The sequence below is a fragment of the Triticum dicoccoides genome, chromosome 6B, assembly GCF_002162155.2.
Source record: "Triticum dicoccoides isolate Atlit2015 ecotype Zavitan chromosome 6B, WEW_v2.0, whole genome shotgun sequence".
Classification (NCBI taxonomy): domain Eukaryota; kingdom Viridiplantae; phylum Streptophyta; class Magnoliopsida; order Poales; family Poaceae; genus Triticum; species Triticum dicoccoides.
The window spans coordinates 136,494,041-136,503,397 of record NC_041391.1 but is presented as its reverse complement, the minus strand read 5'-3'; positions in this window follow the sequence as shown (position 1 = coordinate 136,503,397).

The following is a 9,357-nucleotide window of genomic DNA, read 5'->3' as shown; positions in this document are numbered from 1 at the left end:
GGGTGCCCGTGGAGGGGTGGTTGAACAGGACCCCGTGGTGTGGAGGGCTGGATGAACAGTAGACGGTGGAGGGGTGGTTGAACAGTAGCCGGTGGAGTAGCGCGCGGTGGAGGCTGGATGAACAGGAGCCCGTGGAGGCTGGAGGAGGTCGACGGTGGAGATGAACAGTATCCCGTGGAGTCCCGTTTTGCAATACGCTATACGCCACACCCCTCCGGATGAACAGGACCCCCGTTTCGACCGTAGGAAGTCCGTTTTGTCCGTTTTGCGGTACGCCACACCCCTCCCAATCATCAGGACCCCCGTTTCGACTGTAGGAGGTCCGTTTCCTCTGTTTTGTGGTACACCACACCCCTCCCGATCAACAGGACCCCCATTTCGACCGTAGGAGGTCCATTTCTTCCGTTTTGCGGTACGCCAGACCCCTCCTGATCAGCAGGACCCCGTTTCGAACGTGGCTGGTCGAACACAAGGCCGTTTCCTCCGTTCTGCGGTACGCCAGGCCTCGTTTCTATCGCATGTTCCGTCCAAGCCGGCTGGCTCCCACGCATTCCGTTGCCTCCCGATGAACACGACGCATTCCGTTGCCTCCCCATGAACACGACGCATTCCGTTGCCTCCCCATGAACACGACGACGTTGTTTCTCCATTCCGACCCAGCCATGTACATGAGCCCTCGCCATATGTATGCGCGAGTAGGCGTTCGAGACCCTGCTCGTATGTACGTACATGGCCGTATTTTCTTTCTTGCACCCTGGCCGCTGTACGTACGTGTACATGCTATGTGCGTGCCTCTACTACGACACGTGCGCGCCTCTACAACGACCAGTATGTACGTACACGTTCGCGACCAGAATGACAACGCTATGTATGCTTCGACCAGGTGGGTCCCGACTGTCAGGCACTTCCTTGCATGCGAAAATGTAGCTGGTGGGTCCCAGCAGTCAGAGGGGCGAATCGTTTTTTCTTGCCCGAACGCACTTCCTTTGCATGCAAAGATGTAGCTAGTGGGTCCCAGTAGTTAGGGGGGCGAATCGATTTTTTTTCCCGGACACACTTCCTTGCGTGCGAAGATGTAGCTGGTGGGTCCCAGCAGTCAGGGGGGCGAATCGTTTTTTTGCCCGGACACACTTCCTTGCGTGCGAAGATGTAGCTGGTGGGTCCCAGCAGTCAGGGGGAAACGTTTTTTTGCAAAATACGGTGGCCTGTTCGGCGGGTCCCCGCTGTCAGGTGGAGGAATCATTATTTTGCGCGTAATAAGGAGGCACTTCCTTGCTGCGGCCGTGGACCCAGCTGTCAGCCTCTCCATGTACAGTCCACGTCCGATGAAAGTCGTTCCTTGACCATGTTGACCACGCCGCGCCGAGAGCACCACGACGGTGGACGACGGTGAGGCCTAGGAAGGGGACGACTCGGAGCCGGGGAAGACGCAACAGTGGATGCCCACACGAAGAGGAGTAGGAGGGTTCACTGGTTCGGCTGCGGTGTGAGGCTGTTGTCGCCGTAGAATAACAGGGGTGTGGGTGAGTAGAGGGATGGCCTGGCCAGCGGTGGGAGTAGTAGGGGCGGTGAGGCCTCCGCGGAATCACAGCCGGCCACGGGAGGCAGGAGCACGCGGCACGACCGGCGCTGGTTTGGGCGGCTGGAGCAAGAAGACCAGAGGTTGAAGAAGCACTACGGCCGTTGGATGAACATCGTATGGTAACAGGAGCTAGAATCGTTCATATTGACTAAGTTGACAAAGCCCTCCGTCCCCGTCAACTTGGTAGGCCCACAAGTCAACCTCCCACTATGCTGGGTTCCAGCTGGCAGGGGGAGTATTCATTTTTTTGTGCGTAATAAGGAGGCACTTCCTTGCGTGCGAAGTGTTGGGGAACGTTGCAGAAAATAAAAATTTTCCTACGGTTTCACCAAGATCCATCTATGAGTTCATCTAAGCAACGAGTCATGGGAGAGAGATTGCATCTACATACCACTTGTAGATCGCGAGCGGAAGCGTTCACTAGAACGTGGATGATGGAGTCGTACTCGTCGTGATCCAAATCACCGATGACCGAGTGCCGAATGGACGGCACCTCCGCGTTCAACACACGTACGGAGAGGATGATGTCTCCTCCTTCTTGATCCAGCAAGGGGGAAGGAGAGGTTGAGGAAGATGGCTCCAGCAGCAGCACGATGGTGTGGTGTTGGTGGAGAAGCAGCACTCCGGCAGGGCTTCGCCAAGCACGTGACGGAGGAGGAGTGGTGTAGCAGGGGAGAGGGAGGCACCAAGATGCAAAGGTGCGGCTGCCCCCTCCCTCCCCCCTTTATATAGGCCCCAGGGGGGGCGCCGGCCCTGGGAGATCCAATCTCCCAAGGGGGCGGCGGCCAGGGGGGTGGAGTACCCCCCAAGGCAAGTGGGGCGCCCCCCACCCTAGGGTTTCAACCCTAGGCGCAGGGGGTGGGCCTAGGGGGGCGCACCAGCCCACTATGGGCTGGTTCCCCTTCCCACGTCAGCCCATGGGGCCCTCCGGGATGGGTGGCCCCACCCGGTGGACCCCCGGGACCCTTCCGGTGGTCCCGGTACAATACCGGGTGACCCCGAAACTTTCCCAATGGCCGAAACAACACTTCCTATATAGTTTTCTTTACCTACGGACCATTCCGGAAATCCTCGTCATGTCCGGGATCTCATCCGGGACTCCGAACAACTTTCGGTAATCACATACAAGTCTTCCTAATAACCCTAGCGTCACCGAACCTTAAGTGTGTAGACCCTACGGGTTCGGGAGACATGCAGACATGACCGAGACTGCTCTCCGGTCAATAACCAACAGCGGGATCTGGATACCCATGTTGGCTCCCACATGCTCCTCGATGATGTCATCGGATGAACCACGATGTCGAGGATTCAATCAACCCCGTATACAATTTCCCTTTGTCAATCGGTACATTACATGCCCGAGACTCGATCGTCGGTATCCCAATACCTCGTTCAGTCTTGTTACCGGCAAGTCACTTTACTCGTACAGTAATGCATGATCCCATGACCAAACACTTGGTCACTTTGAGCTCATTATGATGATGCATTATCGAGTGGGCCCAGAGATACCTCTCCGTCATACGGAGTGACAAATCCCAGTCTCGATCCATGTCAACCCAACAGACACTTTCGGAGATACCTATAGTGCACCTTTATAGTCACCCAGTTACGTTGTGACGTTTGGTACACCCAAAGCACTCTTACGGTATCTGGGAGTTACACGATCTCATGGTCTAAGGAAGAGATACTTGACATTGAGAAAGCTTTAGCAAAACAAACTACACAATCTTGTGCTGTGCTTAGGATTGGGTCTTGTCCATCACATCATTCTCCTAATGATGTGATCCCGTTGTCAATGACATCTAATGTCCATAGTCAGGAAACCATGACTATCTGTTGACCAACGAGCTAGTCAACTAGAGGCCTACTAGGGACGTATTTGGTCTAAGTATTCACACGTGTATTACGATTTCCGGATAATACAATTATAGCATGAATAAAAGACAATTATCATGAACAAGGAAATATAATAATAATCCTTTTATTATTGCCTCTAGGGCATATTTCCAACAGTCTCCCACTTGCACTAGAGTCAATAATCTAGTTATATTGTGATGAATCGAACACCCATAGAGTTCTGGTGTTGATCATGTTTTGCTCGCGAGAGAGGTTTAGTCAACGGATCTGCGACATTCAGATCCGTATGTACTTTGAAAATATCTATGTCTCCATCTTGAACATTTTCACGGATGGAGTTGAAATGACGCTTGATGTGCCTGGTCTTCTTGTGAAATCTGGGCTCCTTCAATAGCTCCAGTGTTGTCACAGAAGAGTTTGATCGGCCCTGACGCATTGGGTATGACTCCTAGGTCGGTGATGAACTCCTTCACCCAAATAGCTTCATGCGCTGCCTTCGAGGCTGCCATGTACTCTGCTTCACATGTAGATCCCGCCACGACGCTCTACTTGCAGCTGCACCAGCTTACTGCTCCACCATTCAACATATACACATATCTGGTTTGTGACTTAGAGTCATCCAGATCTGTGTCGAAGCTAGCGTCGACGTAACCCTTTACGGCGAGCTCTTCGTCACCTCCATAAATGAGAAACATGTCCTTTGTCCTTTTCAGGTACTTCAGGATATTCTTGACAGCTGTCCAGTGTTCCTTGCCGGGATTACTTTGGTATCTTCCTACCAAACTTACGACAAGGTTTACATCAGGTCTGGTACAGAGCATGGCATACATAATAGATCCTATGGCTGAAGCATAGGGGCTGACACTCATCTCTTCTTTATCTTTTGCCGTGGTCGGGCATTGAGCCGAGCTCAATCTCACACCTTGCAGTACAGGCAAGAACCCTTTCTTAGACTGATCCATTTTGAACTTCTTCAAAATCTTATCAAGGTATGTGCTTTGTGAAAGACCTATGAGGCGTCTCGATCTATCCCTATAGATCTTGATGCCTAATATGTAAGCAGCTTCTCCAAGGTCCTTCATTGAAAAAACACTTATTCAAGTAGGCCTTAATGCTGTCCAAAAGTTCTATATCATTTCCCATCAAAAGTATGTCATCTACATATAATATGAGAAATGCTACAGAGCTCCCACTCACTTTCTTGTAAACGCAGGCTTCTCCATAAGTCTGCATAAACCCAAACGCATTGATCATCTCATCAAAGCGAATGTTCCAACTCTGAGATGCTTGCACCAGCCCATAAATGGATCGCTGGAGCTTGCATACTTTGTCAGCATTCTTAGGATCGACAAAACCCTCCGGCTGCATCATATACAGTTCTTCCTTAAGATGCCCGTTAAGGAATGCCGTTTTGACGTCCATCTGCCATATCTCATAATCATAGTATGCAGCAATTGCTAACATGATTCGGACGGACTTCAGTTTCGCTACGGGAGAGAATGTCTCATCGTAGTCAATCCCTTGAACTTGTCGATAACCCTTAGCGACAAGTCGAGCATTATAGACGGTAATATTACCATCTGCGTCCGTCTTCTTCATAAAGATCCATTTGTTTTCTATCGCTCGCCGATCATCGGACAAGTCTGTCAAAGTCCATACTTTGTTTTCATACATGATTCTATCTCGGATTGCATGGCTTCAAGCCATTTGTTGGAATCTGGGCCCGCCATCGCTTCTTCATAGTTCGAAGGTTCACCGTTGTCTAACAACATGATTTCCAGGACAGGGTTGCCATACCACTCTGGTGTGGAACGTGTCCATGTGGACCTACGAGGTTCAGTAGCAACTTGATCCGAAGTACCTTGATCATAATCATTAATTTCCTCTCCAGTTGGTGTAGGAACCACAGGAACATTTTCCTGAGCTGCACTACTTTCCGGTTCAAGAGGTAGTACTTCATCGAGTTCTACTTTCCTCCCACTTACTTCTTTTGAGAGAAACTCTTTTTCCAGAAAGGATCCGTTCTTGGCAACAAAGGTCTTGCCCTCGGATCTTAAGTAGAAGGTATACCCAATGGTTTCCTTAGGGTATCCTATGAAGACGCATTTTTTCGACTTGGGTTCGAGCTTTTCAGGTTTTCAGGTTGTAATTTCTTGACATAAGCATCGCATCCCCAAACTTTTAGAAACGACAGCTTAGGTTTCTTCCCAAACCATAATTCATACGGTGCCGTCTCAACGGATTTAGACGGTGCCCTATTTAAAGTGAATGTAGCTGTCTCTAGAGCGTATCCCCAAAATGATAGTGGTAAATCGGTAAGAGACATCATAGATCGCACCATATCCAATAGAGTGCGATTACGACGTTCGGACACACCGTTACGCTGAGGTGTTCCAGGCGGCGTGAGTTGTGAAACGATTCCACATTTCCTTAAGTGTGTACCAAATTCGTGACTTAAGTATTCTCCTCCACGATCTGATCGTAGGAACTTTATCTTTCGGTCACGTTGATTCTCTACCTCATTCTGAAATTCTTTCAACTTTTCAAAGGTCTCAGACTTGTGTTTCATCAAGTAGACATACCCATATCTACTCAAGTCATCAGTGAGAGTGAGAACATAACGATATCCTCCGCGAGCCTCAACGCTCATTGGACCGCACACATCGGTATGTATGATTTCCAACAAGTTGGTTGCTCGCTCCATTGTCCCAGAGAACGGAGTCTTGGTCATTTTTCCCATGAGGCATGGTTCGCACGTGTCAAATGATTCATAATCGAGAGACTCTAAAAGTCCATCAGCATGGAGCTTCTTCATGCGCTTGACACCAATGTGACCAAGGCGGCAGTGCCACAAGTATGTGGGACTATCGTTATCAACTTTACATCTTTTGGTATTCACGCTATGAATATGTGTAACATTACGTTCGAGATTCATTAATAATAAACCATTGACCATCGGGGCATGACCATAGAACATATCTCTCATATAAATAGAACAACCATTATTCTCGGATTTAAATGAGTAGCCATCTCGTATCAAACGACATCCAGATACAATGTTCATGCTCAAACTTGGCACTAAATAACAATTATTGAGGTTCATAACTAATCCCGTAGGTAAATGTAGAGGTAGGGTGCCGACGGCGATCACATCAACCTTGGAACCATTCCTGACGCGCATCGTCACCTCGTCCTTCGCCAGTCTCCGCTTATTCCGCAGCTCCTGCTGTGAGTTACAAATATGAGCAACGGCACCGGTATCAAATACCCAGGAGTTACTACGAGTACTGGTAAGGTACACATCAATTACATGTATATCAAATATACCTTTAGTGTTGCCGGCCTTCTTGTCCGCTAAGTATTTGGGGCAGTTCCGCTTCCAGTGACCCTTCCCCTTGCAATAAAAGCACTCAGTCTCAGGCTTGGGTCCATTCTTTGACTTCTTCCCGGCAGCTGGCTTACCGGGCATGGCAACATCTTTGCCGTCCTTCTTGAAGTTCTTCTTACCCTTGCCCTTTTTAAACTTAGTGGTCTTATTGACCATCAACACTTGATGTTCTTTCTTGATTTCAACCTCTGCTGACTTCAGCATGGAAAATACTTCAGGAATGGTCTTCACCACCCCCTGCATATTTTAGTTCAACACAAAGCTCTTGTAGCTCAGTGGGAGCGACTGAAGGATTCTGCCAATGACCGCCTCGTTTGGGAGGTTGATCTCTAGCTGGGACAGGCGGTTGTGCAACCCAGACATTTTGAGTATATGCTCACTGACAGAACTGTTTTCCTCCATCTTACAACTATAGAACTTGTCGGAGACTTCATATCTCTCGACCCGGGCATGAGCTTGAAAAACCATTTTCAGCTCCTCGAACATCTCATATGCTCCGTGCTTCTCAAAACGCTTTTGGAGCCCTGGTTCTAAGCTGTAAAGCATGCCGCACTGAACGAGGGAGTAATCATCAGCACGTGTCTGCCAAACGTTCATAACGTCTTGGTTCTGTGGGATGGGTGCTTCACCTAGCGGTTCATCTAGGACATATGCTTTCTTGGCTCCTATGAGGATGATCCTCAGGTTCCAGACCCAGTCCGAATAGTTGCTGCCATCATCTTTCAGCTTGGTTTTCTCTAGGAACGCGTTGAAGTTCATGTTGACATGAGTGTTGGCCATTTGATCTACAAGACATATTTTGCAAAAGTTTTAGACTAAGTTCATGATAATTAAGTTCATCTAATCAAATTATTGAATGAACTCCCACTCAGATTTGACATCCCTCTAGTCATCTAAGTGTTACACGATCCGAGTCGACTAGGCCGTGTCCGATCATCACATGAGACGGACTAGTCATCATCGGTGAACATCTCCATGTTGATCGTATCTTCCATACGACTCATGTTCGACCTTTAGGTCTCTTGTGTTCCGAGGCCATGTATGTACATGCTAGGCTCGTCAAGTTAACCCTAAGTGTTCTGCATGTGTAAATCTGTCTTACACCCGTTGTATGTGAACGTAAGGATCTATCACACCCGATCATCACGTGGTGCTTCAAAACGACGAACTTTAGCAACGGTGCACAGTCAGGGGGAACACTTTCTTGAAATTATTATAAGGGATCATCTTATTTACTACCGTCGTTCTAAGTAAACAAGATGCATAAACATAATAAACATCACATGCAATTATATAAAGTAGTGACATGATATGGCCAATATCATATAGCTCCTTCGATCTCCATCTTCGGAGCTCCATGATCATCTTCGTCACCGGCATGACACCATGATCTCCATCATCATGATCTCCATCATCGTGTCTTCATGAAGTTGTCACACCAACGATTACTTCTACTTCTATGGCTAACGCGTTTAGCAATAAAGTAAAGTAATTTACATGGCGTTCTTCAATGACACGCAGGTCATACAAAAAATAAAGACAACTCCTATGGCTCCTGCCGGTTGTCATACTCATCGACATGCAAGTCGTGATTCCTATTACAAGAACGTGATCTCATACATCACAATATATCAATCATCATTCATCACAACTTCTGGCCATATCACATCACATGACAATTGCTGCAAAAACAAGTTAGACGTCCTCTAATTGTTGTTGCATCTTTTACGTGGCTGCAATTGGGTTCTAGCAAGAATGTTTTCTTACCTACGAATAACCACAACGTGATTTTGTCAACTTCTATTTACCCTTCATAAGGAACCTTTTCATCTAATCCGCTCCAACTAAAGTAGGAGAGACAGACACCCGCTAGCCACCTTATGCAACTAGTGCATGTCAGTCGGTGGAACCTGTCTCACGTAAGCGTACGTGTAAGGTCGGTCCGGGCCGCTTCATCCCACAATACCGCTGAAGCAAGAAAAGACTAGTAGCGGCAAGCAAGTTGACAAGATCTACACCCACAACAAAATTGTGTTCTACTCGTGCAATAGAGAACTACACAAAAACCTGGCTCTTATACCACTGTTGGGGAACGTTGCAGAAAATAAAAATTTTCCTACGGTTTCACCAAGATCCATCTATGAGTTCATCTAAGCAACGAGTCATGGGAGAGAGATTGCATCTACATACCACTTGTAGATCACGAGCGGAAGCGTTCACTAGAACGTGGATGATGGAGTCGTACTCGCCATGATCCAAATCACCGATGACCGAGTGCCGAACGGACGGCAGCTCCGCGTTCAACACACGTACGGAGCGGATGACGTCTCCTCCTTCTTGATCCAGCAAGGGGGAAGGAGAGGTTGAGGAAGATGGCTCCAGCAGCAGCACGACGGCGTGGTGTTGGTGGAGAAGCAGCACTCCGGCAGGGCTTCGCCAAGCACGCGACGGAGGAGGAGTGGTGTAGCAGGGGAGAGGGAGGCGCCAAGATGCAAAGGTGTGGCTGCCCCCTCCCTCCCCCTTTATATAG